Raw genomic sequence first — 15017 nt, 5'->3', positions numbered from 1 at the left:
AATAGGTCTCACCATTCATTGACATTAGTTTAGGGTGAACCACATGAAAAGAGTCTGCTTGCCTTTATTTTAGCAAAGATTGGACAACTGGCTAGGATGCCCAAATAAAAGAGATGCCTGGTCAAGAAGAAGTTACATAAAGATTCATAAGCAGCAGGCTTTTTAAAAATGAAATACTTTCAATCTAAACAAAGGAGAAAATAAAGTTATAAGAAAAATTAAATATGAACAGTTTTTCTGAGTGAAAGAAACCTCTATCAATTCAGAATTTTGTGGTGGTATAAAATTTCTTAAGGGATAGGCCAATTACTTACTGTGACAGAAATAGATATTTAATCAATAATAATGTGGAGGAAAATAAGTTTCTTTAGGAAGTAACCTCACATGGTGATCTTGGTACCAATGGAAGGGGAGTTCTTGCAGTGTCCCAAAGAAAAGGATTTCCTGCAACCAGCACAAGAGGATGGGTTTTGGGGTAAACTTTACAGATGATGTAAAATGAAGGGGGTTCCCCTAGAACTTCCCGATGTATCATCTCTGTCCATCTTGCTGTGGAGAAGGTCCAATCGTGTCTTCAGTAGGGCCAACACAGATGCCAGTGTCCAGAATTTCTGCTCCATATTAAAGTCCAATCCAGTCCATTCCAACATCTGGCCAGCTTCGTGTGTTTCCAGCTGCGGTCCACTGCTGTGCTGTGGTATTCAGGCTCCCCCCTGGAGCCTGCTGGTAGAGTCCACCAGTCCATGGGCCATGTGGCTCCTGAGGCCTCATGGCGATGGAAGAAACCCATGAGTTTACTGTGAAAGTGTGTTACCGGATGGGAGGGAGGTAGGGGTGGCAGGGAGAGACAAACAGAGAGAGAGGGGCCAGGAAGTGCTTCTTGATTCCTCTGGGATTATATTCAACTGACAGGCCTTTATGGCCCGGCACCCCCCACCCCCATGCCATTTTGAGGGCTATTTCCCATGTGCCCTGCTCCCCGTGTCATCCTTGGCAATCCGTACCAGAGCAGGGATGGGAAGAACGCTACGCTAATCCCCTTGCTGAAGCGACGATGCGATCCCCTGGGGTTTGAAGTCGCAACTTCCAGGTCAAACAAAGAGGCTTATGCTTCCCAGTTTATTAAACAAAGTGAATGTCTAAATCACTTTGCACTCTCTCTATGTCACCAAATTAATTAACTAAATCCCGATGGTTAACTATCTGATCATAAATTCCTAAGTGGGCAGGTCATGGCCCAGGCACATAACAGTTTAGTTACCTTAAGTATTCCCTGCTTATTTTTTTTTTCTGAACATCTAGGTTAGTATAACTATGAAATAAACCACCCTGAAGAAAGCTCATAATCTTGTTAACTAACATGTAATCTAACCAAAGCTTTGCATTTTCCCACCTCCATGTAATCTTTACTTTCCCTCTTTACTGTCAAATTCATAGAACAAACTAGAAGACTGTTATTCTCTGAAGAATTTGAAATCTTGCTTCTTGGTATATGTTGTCAGTTTGGCTCAAATAAATTCTCATAAAAATTCTCTACAGGTTTGGATGTTTCTTACGTTGACAGTGATAATGATCATAATAATACCAGTTAAAATTTCTTGATTTAAAATCAAGAAGATCTAAAATCATCTGCCAGGAACATTTCAAAGTACTTCTTCATATTTTTTTATTATATTCTTCTGACAAACAAATAAGGTGGATAAATAATTGTATGTCTGTTTTATAGATGTAAATATTTAGGCAAAGAGTGATTGGCATACCCAAAGTTCTGAAAGCTAGTCAGTTCTGGAGTTGAGTTTTGAATTCAAATCTAAGGAATTTGAATCTTAACATCTGAGTTGAGCACTGCCGAGTGTGGCTCAGTTGGTTGGGCATCTTCCCACAAAACAAAAGGTTGCCGATTTGATTTTGAGTGAAGGTACATGTGTGGGTTGCAGGTTCAGTCCTAAGTCAGGGCATGCAATGGAAGGCAACCAGTGGAGGTTTCTCTCTCATATAGATGTTTCCTTCCCTCTCTTTCTCTGTCCCTTTACCTCTCCCGAAAACGCAAATATAAAAATTAAAAAATTAAAAATCTGAGTTGAGAAATACAGACCCCCTTATCATCAGTAAGACTGGTATAGTTAGAGAATCTAATAAATGAAGTTTTTTTTAAAGAAACGGGCAAAGACATGCTTAAACATTTTTCATTTGTATGTACAGACCTAAAAATAAATGTAAATGAAAATATATTAGTAGTTTATCTCACCTCATGTAATAAATACATTTTTGCATATTACTAAAATATTTCTAAAATTCACATTTGTATTCTCACTAAATCATATATTTAAATCTTTAAAACTTTTTGTATTAACAAATGTAAAATTTGCATTCAATTCTAGAGCTTGCTTTCTATATATCACTTTCCCTACCATGTATTAATAGCTGTCAGTGTCTATTGAAATCAAATTTCAATGTCACAAGATGTTGCATATCAACCTGATTGTAACATTATGAAGAGTATACTATATATGTAAATCTGTGAGTCATGGGACAAGAAGCAGGTTGAGGTGGATGATCAAAGGAATTTTGAATCTTCATAAGAAGAAGAATAATTTAAAACATAAAGTTTTAATAGTGGTTTATAGGTAATTTAGTATATGTTATATATTCTTAGTAATGGGAGTTTTACAGCCCGTTTTATTAGCCTCCATTGCTCTCCCCTTGTCCAGCTACTGAATATTCAATATTCTTAACAGATAGCAACTCACTTGTGCATAAACCACCTGGAGAGAGCTCATTTCTTTATGATGTAGCTGACACTTTATTTACTCTTATTTAATTTTTACTAAGTTTGCATCTATATTAAATGAAATATGTATGTGTAAATTTAAGCATTTTATCAGTAAGGAGTTATAAGTAAGTGCTATGAATACATTTAGACTTATAACAAGTTAGTTGAAGCAATCAACAACCACCTAGTATTTGTGCAAACTCCACACCCAAAGCTACACTAAGGACCTATAATGATGACCAAAATATATGATGGTGTGTTTGCCCACAAAGACCTGTAGAAAATAAGTGAAAATCAATGAGGAGCTAAAGAATTAGACACTGACTTTAAAAGTTAATAGAATTCAGGGAATAAAGAGCTCACTCGGGGCTGAAACTCAATGGAAGGGGTCAGGAGTAAATACTCTAGCAGAAAAAAGAAAATGAAAAGAATAAGACTTCCTGTGATTGAAAGAAATCTGGACAAAAGAAATCCACACAAATTTGTAGTTGCTGAGGTGACTGCAGATTAGAAAGTAGGAGCTGGACTAAGCAAGCCCTGGGGAAATCACTGGGAATCAGTAAAGGGAAAGAGAGGCAGATTTGGAGGGAAAAAATGTCTAAGACATAAAGAGATGAATTCCCAGTGCAGATGTGCAAGGTGAGAGTTAAGGAAAATAGCTATTGGTTTCAAGCTGAGTCAAAGTTTCATCCTGTAGAAATGGAAAATAAGACACTTTAAGTCAAATTACACTTTAAAGAAGAAAAATTATTAAGTCCAGTAAAAATTGCAAAAGGTAGGACACATAAATTATTTATTTTTCAAGAATAGTTACAATGATTAGTGGTTAAGTGAAAGCCACTAAATGCCACATGTTTACACTGCACTTAATTAATAATAATAATATACTTCATTTGTATAGGATTATATAATTTTTAATTAAAACATTGTGCTGTTATACTCAACACAATTTTTAAAGAATAAGAAATCAAGGTAGTATTAGTTATTTTTTTCTTACTAAATTTTTGAGAAGAGAAATATTATTACTAAGATGTTAAAAATTTCAATAATGACAAGACTGCCAAGTGTCAGATAAAATTTTTTAAATTAATTCAATTCTAGTTTTATGTTCTGTCAATATATATACATTTGTTATCCATTTGTTTATGAAAGTGTTTATATATAAAATGATATTAAATGTATTATACATAATACACACATATATAGTCTACATACGTATATTATATACACATAAAATGTAAATATATTTTACATATACTTTAATTAAAAAATAAAATATGCACCCATAAAACCATCACCACCGTCAAGGTGATAAAAATATCCAGGCTTGTGACAATTAACTTTTTCAACTTAAATTTTACATAACCTGAGCCCACCAAAATGTATTGCAATTGGTAGTGATCATTAGGTTTTAGAGAATCTGAGACCAGAACAAATCTGAACTCTTAAATTTCCTTTAAGTCCTGATGTTTAGGCAGTCTTTAACAATGGCACAGGGATCTGAGTTCACAGAACAACCAGTATCTTCTCCACAAAGAAGTTGCATTAGTAGGAAAACCAAGGTAGTCACTGGCTCAGAAGGAGAAAGAGGACAAAAAAAAAAAAAAAAGATAAAACAAGAAAGGGAACACAATTTTGGTGAATTGACAAATGAAACAATTTTAAGTTTTAACAATTTTCATTCACATTAGATAATGTGGGTCAATGTTTGAGTTCAATTTGCATATTTGAGAAGCTTCTCAAACTGATTAAAGAATGTAGATAATAATATAGTTTAATTTCCTTCCTCTCTCCTTCCTCCCCTTCTTTCCTTCCTTTCTTCCTTCCTCCCTTCCTTCTTCTAAACCAGCTCTCAAAGAAACAATCTTGTTTATATTAAAAATTTCTGTAAAATAACTTCTTCAAATCCAAATTGTCCTCCTTCATGCCCTTGCCAGTGTGGCTCTGCTGGTTGAAAAGTCATCCAATAACTGAAAGGTTGCATGTTCGAGTTCCCATCAGGGAACATACCTAGGTTGTAGGTTTGATCCCCCGTCCAGGCACATGCAGGAAATAACCAATTGATGTTTCTCTCTTGCATCAATGTTCCTCTCCATTCCTATCTCCCTTACTGTCTTTCTAAAATCAATGAAAAAATGTTTTTGGGTGAGAATAAAAAAAAATGCCCCATATGAAATTGTGCCAGTTAGAAAGAATCACACGGCTTAACCTCGTGGCAAAATATACAAAAGCAGCAGGTGTTTTTCATAAGGGAGGTGCAGTTTTTGACTAAGAAAACCCCATGAGAGCTACAGGGTACACAGGCAGGAGCTTGTGCATACTTGTGTCTCTGAAGCTTGGTAAAAGTTCAGTTTTGCCCAATTTGAGGCCAGGCCCCATGTAGCAACATTAACAGTGGTTCTTAGGGATTGACAGTGGCCCTTACAAAATTTTTATAAACTGTTTCATTGTTATATATTAAATATATATCAACAAACTCCACAATTAAGGCAGATATTCACCGCCCTCCACATTTTTCCCACAATCCTTTATAATTCCTGTCTTCTATACTTCCACACCCTCCTTTTTCATTGCAAGGCAACCACTAACCTAGTTCTAGTACTATAGATCAGTTGCACTTTCTAAACTTTCACATAACTGGAATAATTTAATTTATGTTTATTTTTGGTCTGACTTCTTTTATCAGCATGATTGTTTTGAGAGTCATTTCTGTTAAAGCATGTGTCAATAGCTCCTTTTTATTTCTGAGTAACATCGTGTTATGTGTCTATACCACGGTGTCCATCTATCTGTTGATAGATGTTATAGACTGAATATTTTGTCCTTCTCAAATTCATATGTGAAACCCGAATCCCCAGTGTGATATATTTGCAGATGAGTCCCTAAGGAAGTAATTAGGTTAAATGAAGTTAAAGGGTGAGGCCCTCATCCAATAAGTTTAGGGGCTTCAGAAGAGACGCAGAGAGCACCTTCTCTTACTCTCTCCACATGAGCACAGAAAAGGCCATGTGAAGACACAAGAGGACAGCTTATGTGCAAACCCAGAAGAGACGTTTCACCTGGAACCAAACTGCCTGGCATCTTGAACTTGAACTTTCAACCTCACAGAATTGTGAGACACAAATTTCTGTTGTTGAAGCTGTCCACACTCTGATACTTTGTATGGCAGACAAGTGGACTAATACAATAAACGTGTGTTGTTTACAGTTTTGTTATTAAAAATAAAGCTTGAATTACTTCTAATAGGCTATGTACATGCGCGCTTACTTAAAAGAGTAATATTGCACTAATACTAAAAATTATTCCTTGTTTATTTGAAATAAATTACAATGATCTAAACTACACATTTCCTTCTTTAACTATTTCTCAAAAGATCTCACTTTCTCTAGATTTTTTGCGGTATTTGCGTATAATATGCCTTGCAGTTATAGTCTATGTTTCATGCTGGGAAGAGTATTTAGCAACATCCATGTAAAAAAATCACCTTTTTTAAGGGATAAAATTTATTTTAAAAATAGTGAAGTCATAGAAAATGCCACAATACTTATTCACTTAAATTTAGAATTCATTTTCTCTTTTTTTTTAGTAAAATCATCTCTTTTAGTGACAGCTTTGACACGTAAAAGGATCATTTTTTGGTCAATTTTAAAATTCATTTGACAATTTCTTTTAGGCAATGGAGCATTTCAATAGCAGACTTTGCTTTTTTTTCAATTTGCATGATCCTATTGCTAAAGAGATGTTGAAAATTTTGTACAAGAAATTAATAGGCTTTACTCTCAAATTATTTAAAAAGTCCACAATTATTTGGGAGCCTTAAGAACTAAAGCATAATTTCAGTACTTCAAATAAACTGATAATTCTCTCAATTACATTTACTGTAGACCCAATGAAGTTGTGCATGCAAGTGAATTCAAGAACACAAAATACCAACAAAATCACAAATATAATTATTCAGTTCAAACAGTATAAATGAGGAAAGAGTAATATTTCATGACAATTGCTTTAATGTCAATAGAAAGGACATCAGATGCTGTTACAGAAACATTACACAGAATATAGTCAGGTCACCTAACATCTTCACAAGAATCATTCATGCCCTATTTTAGGTTAGAATAAATATTGTACTTTTGTGCAAGCATTGACAAAATTTATTTTATCTGGACCATAAAAAGTATGATTTTTCTTATTAACTCTCAACTTAGCAAGAGAGTCTCTGCAAAAATTTGCTATTGCTTCTGGAGTCTTATCTGGAAGAGACTTTACTTGCAATAGACATAACAAAGCTTTTTTCATAAAAAAATATTGCAAAATCAGAATTTTTTTCACTGTAATTACTTGCAACCATGGCAATGATATAAAAGCAATGAATAATAACTATTTATTATTGCAGGTTTTTGTTCAGGCACTGAAAATTGCTTGTTTTTTTGGAATTATGCTGCTGGTAGAAGTTATATTTGAACAATTATTTGAGATAGAGATTAATGATGTTATAAGGTTTAGAAGACCATTTTATCTTCTTCATCCAAATTTCCCTTAAGCAAAATTGTAATTCAAATTGCTTTGTTTTGGGCTAGTTGAGGAAATAACAAATCTTTTATGTTTAGCTATTAGTATGCATTGGTTTATATTTGACTTCCTATGATTTCTGAAATTGAGTGAACAATTGCAAATTCATAAAGAGCATTAAAAGAATTTTTTCCCCTTTATAAATGTCCACTGTTCAGAATATTCATCATGGAATTAATACTTGTGTCTTGGCACTTTGGTATTCAAATATATAAGAAATAGAACTAGAGATAATAGCAATAATTGAAAAGTAAAGGAGTTTGATGATCTCATGAACGCATGAATCTGTTACTCATAATTCCGAACTCATAGCTAATCATAAACTGAGTTGAATTACTGAAAAGTTTACCAACTTGCAAACTAAAAATATATTGATGTAGTATTGACATTTAAGGGATTCAAAAATTAATTACTGTTGTAAAAATACCTTTAACTGCTGGATTTATGTAATTTATCAAAAACATATGAATGTAAGATATTTAGAATATTCTGACAATGTTCATATAAGATGCAAAATAAAATCACTCAATGCATGTATACATATGTGTGTATACATGTATGTATACATACATGCTGGAAACCTTATATTCAATATTTTTAATAGATACTACTTTTGCTTTTTTGAATAAATTCCTTAGAGTGCAAAGGTCCGACCATATGGTAAATATTTATTTCATATTTAACACTCAAATTGGTTTCCAAATTGGTTTTACCATTTGGCATTCTTACCAACATTGTATGAGAACTTCTGGTCCTTCATGTATTTCCTCAAACTTAATATAGTTAAATCTTTTCATTTTTAACCATACTAAAAAAGTGTATATTGGCTTTTTATTGTCATTTTTATTTGAAATCTCCTAAAAATTAAAAATGATTATGATATCTTTTCATTTACTTAGCTTATTTACTTATCTGTATGTTTATGTAATTAAATGTCTGTTTATATAATTTGCCCATTATTTGCTGGGGTCTTAGTTTTCTTAAAATCAATGTTTTAAAGTTTTTAAAATATGTATTCCAGTTATAAGTTTTTATCTTATATATAGATGTCTTTTCCTTGTTGGCGGCTTGTCTTTCTCTTAAGATTGTCTTTTAAGGAGCTGATGTTTTAAATTTTCCAACTACTTTGCATTCTTGCCAATCATTTTTTTTCCATGGGTTTAGATAATTTTGTACTCCCATAAATATCCTTAAGCCTTATTGTGGAATACAGTCAAATAACTTAAGACAATTTAAACTTTTCTGATCTTTCTGTTAATATTTTTTTTAGATGAAATAGGAGCTGAGGTAAGCCAAAAGGCAATGTTTCTTCAATACATAATTTTTCATTACCTTCTAAGAAGACTTAATTTTTTTTTCAGATCACCCTCCCTTCATGAAATTCTAATGCCACAAAATTTAAGTATTTCAATTTATATACTTTAGCCCTTTAAATGTATATAAAAAATTGTAAAGTGAAGATTTTCTTGACATTCAAGAGTGAATTTTTAATCTCTTGGAAGATATATTGCTTTTATAGAAAACACATAATCTAATGATAATTATCTCCCACAAATTAAGTAAGATCCTTATCTGTTACTCTAAGTCATTGTGAATTAAAGGATTTTTCATCCGTCTGCTGGGAACAGGCACTCTCCCCAGTCCTGTGTCAATGGCAGCCACTGTTACCTCTTCTAATCTTTTTCCGTTGTCCTTTCCTGGCTTTCAGGAGTTACCTCACACTTTTGCACTGATCTACCCTCAGCTGAGTGTGTCTGTGGAAGCCTTTGAAGATTCTGAAGTTCTCTGGGCAGCAAACTTACACATTCTGCTCAGCTAACTTCAGCTACATTGTTTCCCGAGTCTCACATCCATCTCCTCAGGCAATTGCCTGCATCATCACTAGATTTCTCCTCCTTGCTCCCTTCCCTTGAAGTTCTCTAGGCAGTCAGCTGACAGACTTAGGCCTCACCTCATTGTGTCTCATTTCTCAGGGAGCAATGCCTTTCCTAAGTTTTATGTTTCTTGTTTAATTTGAGTGAGAGGGCAAATTTGTTATTTTTTACTATATCATGGGCTGAAGCAGAAATTTCCCTTTAAAGGTTTTGAAATGGTAATCCAAGATGAAGTTTGTGTAAAAGACAAGGGTTTGAGGATTAATCTTTTTAAATCTTTTATTCCAGAAGCCATCCCTCTGCCTGCCCTCTCTATAGATGTTTCCTCTCATAGACAAACAATATTCAAAACCCTAAGTAAGCATGCAGATGGTAGAAACAGGTGTTAGAATACTCAAAGTCAATTTCACCAAGGTATGATAAGAATATGTTCAGAGGAGCAAAAATGTCCCTGGAAAATTTATCCCTGAGGAAACAAATAAAATAAAATAAACTCAACATGGATAAACCTCAATGAAATAATAATTGGAGCTCAATTCAGTGTGACCTTTACCACATAGTTTGGAGACTATGACCCTAAGCAGGTGAACATGCAATAGGTCTCAAATATGCACACAAGAAATCTCAAATATCACCGTGCAGGTTTTCGTGTGGACATACGTTTTTAACTCATTTGAGTAAATACCAAGAAGTGTGATCACTGGATTGGATGGTAAGACTGTGTTTGCCTTTGTAAGAAAACATAAAACTGTTTTTCAACCTAGTCTGTATTTTAATCTTTTTTAAAACTCTCAGTTTGTAACACAAGAGTGAGACACCATGCCATACCTATTCAAATGACTAAAATGTAAAAATAACTGTTAGTAAAGAAGTGGAGAAATAGGAACTTTCCTTCATTGCTGGGAGGAATGCTTATAGTAGCGCCACTTGGGAAGACAGTTTGGCTTCTGGAAAAGCAGAGTGGGGGTTTAGAGGGTATATAGAGTTTCTGTAAGTTCTTTTCTATGTTTTTGTAAACCTAAAACTACCAAAAATATTTAAGTCTATTAAGAAAAAACTCTGAGGACTCACAGGACCTACAAATCTGTCTCTGCTGTGTTGACAAGGATCTCTCTCTGCGGGACGCGATCCTGTTACACCCATTATCCTCCCGCCAGGCGCTAAACTATCAAGTACTTAAGTCAACTTCAAAGAGTGAGGGGCTATATTCTTTTTGAAATGCTGTCATTAATCATGTACTGAAACTGCACCAAATCACAAAACTCTCTCCATTATATGAAGTATAGTTTAATTCAAAACACTTAACGATAACTTAAGATACATTATATTAATATAGTAAAATATGTTGAGAGTATATATAAAAGACACTATATTTGTTTGTAGAATAACTCCACACAGCATTACATCACACAATGGGTGTTGCACAATTGAGTGTGCATTTACCTGATAGAAAACCTAAGTGGAGACGCAGGTCTGAGCATGTTGACGTGGATGATTCTAAGGCAATACATAATACTACAGAGGGAACCCAGTTATCAACATTATACCTTCTGAGTCATCAGCATCAGCCTTCATAGAAAAAGAAAAGTGAGGTGATGGAAAAGAGAAAGAAGACAGCTTGCTGTAACTAGAACATGAATGACCACTTGAAGACAATTTGAAGCTCTGGTTCAGTCTTTACCAAATCATCACTACAAGGTGATGTTTACATATTAATATACAATAGGAAGGAAATAGATTTTTTCTTGATAGGGATGCCATATTCTGGAAAAGCATATGAAAGGAAAATACTATTGAGGACAGTTTGGAAAATACGGTATGCCTCTAGACACTATATATATAAATGGCATATATATGTATATATTTCACAAAGGGGTAAATATAACTATTAAGGACTCAAGAGTTTTACATACATTTTAGATCAAAATTGTTTATATAACTAATATTTTACTTGATTAGTTACTGTAAAAACAGCTGCTTAATTATTTAAGATCTCAACTCTTCACAATTTAACAAAATAAATCTGTTTAGTGATCATTATTTTTCATAATTTATCATTAGATTTAAAAATATAAAATATCTGTTGTTTTTCAGTGTTAAACAAATTACACCTGTGAAGTTTTGCTTCTGTAAATTAGTTAAATTTACTATAAGTGATCTTCAGAAATATTTGTATTTTTATTGTTACTGATATAAAAATTCAATACGATGTATTTCAGTTATTTTTTGAATGGATTTTAATTGCCCAATGAATCAATGTAAGACTTCTTGAATAGTAATAAAGGAGAACAGAATTTTTTTGTATTTACCTTTATGTTATATTTTAGAACCACAATGGTGCTCTTTAAAGTGTAAGTTATTTGTTTGAGTGATTGGTTGGTAGTTTGGTTTGTCTTGTTACTTTTTACAAATAACTAAGTATGTTTTTAGTTATTCCTAGGAATCTGGAGAAGAATAATATCTAGCTGGGCAATATTCATGAAGTAAGTACCTGAAAAATTTTCATCAAATTAATTAACTGGGTGTGGTTTTTCTAGAAGATTTCTATTAAAAAAAAACAACTCAATTGTTTTGTTTACAATAGAAATTTATTTCTAGTACCTTGAAATCAAACATGACATTATACCAATAACCAATAAAACTTTCTATGTTTGGATATGTTAAACTGAAATTTTTACGATAGTGTCATAAAAATCTTATACATCTTACCAAAGTGGGTTTTGTGAGATGCACCAGTATTTAGATAGTCCTAATTACAAAATAATATTTTATTATCTATTTTCTAAATTTTTACAATAGTATAGATTAGTATTACTTTTGCATTATGGATATTAATGGAGTAGAACTAGATAATAATTTTAGGATTTTTGAAAGAACAGGGCTATAACATGGTCTTGGACATTTCTCGAGAGCCATCTAGCTAACCTAATGACTGAAACAGGCTTTTACATACTGCATCAGGCTCATGTGCTTTTTTCTCACTTTGACACTATAGATAATATTTTTCATTTGTATTATAATCAGATAGTGAAGGAGGGAACATTTAAATTGCGCTCTTTAATGTACTGTATTTTTTAAAATTTCATAAATGGCCTATGTTTTTAAGACAGTTATAACCTAGGGAAATAATCCAAAGATTTAAATTTCGAATGCACTAAATTTTAATATTTATTTTTCAGACTATTAAGCCAAGTACTTGCATGGATTTTTTTAATTAATTCTTTCTTACTGCCATTTTAAAACAGTATTTATATTTTTCTCTGACTTGTATGTATATGCATATATATATCAGTATATTATAACTAGACATATTTAAAGCTACTACTATATAAATATATTCTATTTTCCAACCAAACTATGATATCCTTAGGGTCTATTCCTCTTAAAAAGGTCTAAGCATTTTCCTTTTATGCATGCTCTTGATATTTGCCACATCCTTATAAAGTATTGGTTAAACAAAATCATGATTCTAGAGACTCCTGCCCAGTATCTTGCAGAAAGAGATGTTTCTCACAGTTGCCTTTTGGGCTTCCAGATCAGATAATCTGACTCTAGAGACTATTTTTACAAAAAGTACCTCTCAGGAATTAGAACAGGCTTAAATTTTAGCTTTTCAAGTTACTAGATCTGTGGCTTTTCTTAAACACTCTAAACTTCCTAAGCTTTAGTTTCTTCATCTGTAAAAGTGGTATACAACAAAATCTACTGCACAAGTATGTTACAGAAAATAAAAAAAATGAGTGCACAGCATCTAGTAGATCTTAAACATAAGTAGACAGTTAAATTGTTTTATCATTCTGTTAAATTATTTCTTGTTAAAGTTGAAGAAACTTTCATTTTCAAAATCAGATTGGCTTCATCTAAAGCATAGGAGATTTTAAATATTTGTTTTAACTCTGTGTTCAAACAAAGCAGAGGATCTAAGGCAATTGAATATGATCTGAATTTAGGGGGACATTTTTAGGGACAAAAGACAAGTTGAATTTTAGTTAATGTTATAAAGGAGATGAAAAGTTTATTCTCAAATCACTTATGTCTTTGATGAGCAATATTTCTTAACTAGTTAATTGAAATATTCTGCAGGTAAATAGACAGTATATTTGTTTTGATGAGTGTAATCAATTTGGACTCAAATTACTGTTTGGATTTAAAATCTAGCTCATAGACTACAATATTAAATTTAAAAATTTGCATTTTTGTAATTTATTTTCTATTGCAAAACTGTATTTGTTTTTTAAAAAAATACACTTTATATATTATTTATTTATTTTTAGAGAGAGGGGAAGGGAGGGATAAAGAAGGGAAGAGAAACATCAGTGTGTAGTTGCCTCTTTTCATGCCTCCTACTGAGGACCTGGCATGTGCCCTGACTGGGAATCGAACTGGCGACCCCTTGCTTCGCAGTCCAGCACTCAATCCCTTGAGCCACACCAGCCAGGGCTATATCTGCTTTTAAAAAAGACTTAGGGCCTAACAAATAGTAAAAACTCAATATATGTTAGCTCTTATTATTACCAATTGTCCCCCAGTATATGATCTGTAGCTGTTGTTGATTGCTCCTTACATGGGGATCTCACTAGGTTATTTATGTTCTGTGACCTGGGATTTGTCACAGAATCTGTGACCTGCAATACTTGCTCTTAACAGGGTAGTTGCAGGAGCATTTTTTAAATGGTTTTCTGTTCTAAGGCTAACCACTAAGTTGGTTTCTGAAAATAAATTTTTAAATATTTGGTATATACATCTTTCTGCACTGTTCCAATCAGTTTGAAATGCAAATGTGCCTTGTAACCTTGAAGAATTAAATGAAAGAATCTGTAGTCTTTAAAAATCAGAATGTGAATTTGTCTCAAGGCTGCTCTATTTACTTATGTTCTTAGAAATTCAATATATTCCCAGATGGATATTATGTAGCCAATGTTCTGTGGTGCTCTAACATGCAACATACCTACATAGGAAATCGCCAGCTAAGCTATTATATGTTTAAGAGTTTTAATTGCTGTGTACTTCAAACATTTCTTACATTGTGCCATCTGGCCAACAGAAATGTTAATGAATTTTTAAATGTAATGGGATATGCCCTGAATTAGAAATGTCTCAATATTAGTTGCTTACTATTGGTAAATGACAGATTTATCAATAAAAACCTCACAAAATTGCTATCCTTTTCTCTGTGCCATTATAGTAGCAACACATTTTTAAGTGGTAGTAAAAGTTGCTCAAAAAATCATCTGGATGGAAATAATAATTTGTAAATACAGTAGCTCTTCTTGCTATTTAAAGAAATTACATAGTAACGTGCCATTTTTTTTCTTTGAAAGTGGTTTTAGAGACGTATTTTAGATATTAAGTAAAACACTTCTACTTAAAGTTTAAACAAAACTTTGGACGTGTTGGAGAAGTCTGATAATGGTTGCAAGTGCTCTTATTTTGTTGTAAAGTTTCTCTGCCACGCAAAGAAAATCTCTTTTTATTTAATCTCTATTTCTATTGTGACTGTATTTTACATATGTTAAGTCTGGCAAAAACATACAATGACTAGCTACCAGAACACCTGTTTCAAAAGAGTATAATCTACTGTGCTCTTCTTCCCTGATAATTTTAGTCTCCATATAGTTTAGCTTACTTTGTATGAACACACTAAATAACAGATTCCTTGTAGTTCTGTATAAAAGCAAAATGTAAGGAATCAGTCAGAATGTAAGTGGTAAACAGAAATCCATTCAACAGTATAAAAAACAGTAAAAAAATAGAAGCAATCTGTTGTGTAAATTGGGGAAAATGTTTTAAAAATACATATG

This window comes from Pteronotus mesoamericanus, unplaced genomic scaffold, assembly GCF_021234165.1.
Source record: "Pteronotus mesoamericanus isolate MK-2021 breed Mesoamerican mustached bat unplaced genomic scaffold, CSHL_Meso_final contig_74, whole genome shotgun sequence".
NCBI classification, from domain to species: Eukaryota; Metazoa; Chordata; class Mammalia; order Chiroptera; family Mormoopidae; genus Pteronotus; species Pteronotus mesoamericanus.
Note: the sequence above shows the minus strand (reverse complement) of the source record.